The sequence below is a fragment of the Pelodiscus sinensis genome, chromosome 5, assembly GCF_049634645.1.
Source record: "Pelodiscus sinensis isolate JC-2024 chromosome 5, ASM4963464v1, whole genome shotgun sequence".
NCBI lineage: Eukaryota > Metazoa > Chordata > Testudines > Trionychidae > Pelodiscus > Pelodiscus sinensis.
The window spans coordinates 4,922,953-4,926,010 of NC_134715.1; positions in this window are offsets into that span (position 1 = coordinate 4,922,953).

The window sequence follows — 3,058 nt, forward strand, 5'->3', positions numbered from 1 at the left end:
GATCACTGTGTGGGCACATTCAAACAAAAGGTGTTTTTCTATAGTCAAATGCAAGGTCATACTGCTAGGAACAAAGAATTCAGGCTAAACCTATAGAAACTGAAAGCTCTCTCTCTAACAGTGACTCTGAAAAGCACTTGGGGTCATGGTGAACAAGGAACTCAACATAAGCTCGCATTGTAATGCTTTCCCAAAAAAGGGTGATGGAACCTGTTGATGTATAAACAGGGGAGTAGAGAAGAGAAGAAAGGAGGTTGTATTATCTCTGGTTATGATATTGGTCGGTTACACTGGAATACTACGTGCAGTCCTGGAACCCACATTTTTTAGAAGGATGTTGATAAATTGGAGAGGGAACACAGACCCACAAAAATGGTTTGTGTACAGAGACAGACTTACTAAAAAGATTGAGCAATGACTTGATTCTAGTGTAAGTGCTGGTCCGGGTGAAAATGCCAGATACTTTAAAGGTATTACAAAAATCAAAGGCTGCAAGTTGAAATCAGACACATTCAAATAAGATATAAAACATAGATGTTTAACAGTGAGGATGGTTAACCATTAGAACAAACTCGAAGGGAAGCAGTAGATTCTCTCTCTCTTGATAGCTTAAGACCAGACTGGAACCTTTTCTGAAAGAAATGCTTTAGCCAAACACCATTTATTGGTCTCATTCCAGTGATGATCAGCTGAAATGTGATACACAAGATGACCAGACCAGATGCCTTAATGGCTCTTTCTGGCCTTGAAGTCTTACCAGCAGAAATCCTGTATGAGCAGCTGACAGTGGCCATGGGCAGGGCTTCTCTACAGCACAATGCTTAGTGCTTCATTTATGGGGACCCTTCCTGTAAAAGACGGGTGCTTGTAGTTATACTATTCAGCCACTACATGTCTGTGTGTATGTTATACAGAGCTCTCAGCATGGTGTAGTCCCAGATAACTTGTATTTCAGCTTTGTCTTCTGTTTTTATGTGGAAGCCTATTTGTGCCTGTAGCTATAACTGATTTCTTTGTGGAGGGAAATGGGTAACAGTTGTGTATAACAATGAAAGGAATATTCAACTGTAGGGCTACATCTACGCTGCGGAGCTATTTTGGGATACTGGAAGCATCCTAAAATAGCTATTCCGCATCTTTTGAGCAAGCCCGTTATTTCAAAATATAACGGGCTCTCTATTCCGACGTTCCTGTAAACCTCTTTCCATGAGGAGTAAGGGATGCTTTGGAATAGCACTTATTTCCAGCTCCGGGTGTAATGAAGACACACCCTAGGAGACCAGAACTTTCTTGAAAATCAGCCCAAAACTATTAAACTGTGCCAGGAACTAAGTACCCATCATGAACCTCCCTGCCTTCCACTCCAAATGCTAGGTACGTGTTTTTGACCTGCTTTCTCTAGAAGACATATAACATGTATGTTTGAAAAAAGCAAAACTGAAGGTACTCTACCTGCACACACTTTTCCCCTTGGGGAGAAACAAGTGACAAATATTAGACATTTTGCTCAACTCGTGACTGGAAAGCTCACCCATACCAGTGATGAGCACAGTATAAAAGCCTATAGCCATCTAGTTTTTGTAGGCACTTCTACTGTGCATACCAGTGCAGTATCAGACATACCTGTTACCCAGAGATGCAGGCTCAGTCAACTGCACTGATAACTCTGATGCACCACAGACAGTTCATAGCAAATCACAACCCCAACAGCGTATTTCACACATACCTCTGTCCATTAGATGTCTGGTAAATTTTACAACCTCCGTTCATGAGCAAAATAAATGCATTAAAAAAATCACAATTAACTTGTTCTCAGGGTTGCTCACCTTTGAAGGTCATCTACCAGTACTCAGCACTTCCTAGCTGTGGATGTCAGAGTGCTTAACAAAACCAGGCAGTCAATACCATTTCTATCTTGCAGTTGGAAAAACGAAGGCAAAGAGAGGTTAGTTGGTCCAAGGTCATGGAGTAAGTCCCCTGCAGAGCCTACAAGCGCATGGAAACTATGATGTACAAGGACTTAAAAAAACCAAAACAGATTAGGCTAAAGTGAGAGAAGAATTACTGAAAAGGGTTCATTTGCATTAAAATGGGGAGAGAAACTAAGGAAAGCATGCTCTGTCCACATACTAGGGAAGCTGACCATCCTTGTGATCAACAATGGTCCCCTGCATTATTCCGTGGTGGTCACCTGTCTTCAACAAACCAGGGAACGATGTAGCATGGCCAAAAACTTGTAGACATGGTTAGTCCCCATCCCAAGTGGCCTGCCAGCCTCTGTATGTGTGCTGAACTGGATTAAAGTGGTTCCTGGTCAGTACATAGGACTCCTGGCCTAACGTCTGAAAATGAAGTATTTGAGCAAGGGAAAATGAAACAGGTCAATATTAGATAAAACTGAATCATAACATTTGTCCATGGGTGTTAGCAGTAGGAGTGGGTACCACCAACAACCTCTAGGCCCCCCAACAGGTTGACCTTTAAAACACACATTCTCTAGTGTTCACTAAAATATTTGGACCCTAAGAATTACCTCAGGCTCCACTTCTTTCAATGGTGGATTTTTCCCTCAGCGATTGGTTGTAAAATTCTTCTGTATATATTAGTACAGGAAAGAACATTATATTGTATTTGCATTTTAGACAGATGATTTTGCAAAATCTTCCCATGTTTTTTGTTGTTGATGTTACTCTCAGTGAACTCATTTCCATAAATAACTTAACTACTAAAGCAAAAAAATAAGATTAGAATTTAATCTGAAGGTCTCTCTCAGTAAATATCTCAGTTCTTAACTCATTAAGATATTATGCAACAACACTTACAATGCAGATGAGTTCAATGATGAAAGCTACTGAAAAAGCAGTAAAAGAGGAAAACTGGCAAAATGAATACCAAAAATGCAAAGAGTTTGGTATTCTCCCCCTTCTTAGGCAGATGTGTTTCCTTGTCCTTTCACAGAAAGAATCCAGTTAGATGAAAGACACATACACCCCAATGAATTTTCTATGAAACCCACCCATATACAAATGAGATTCAAAAATAAAAACCAGACAGACTG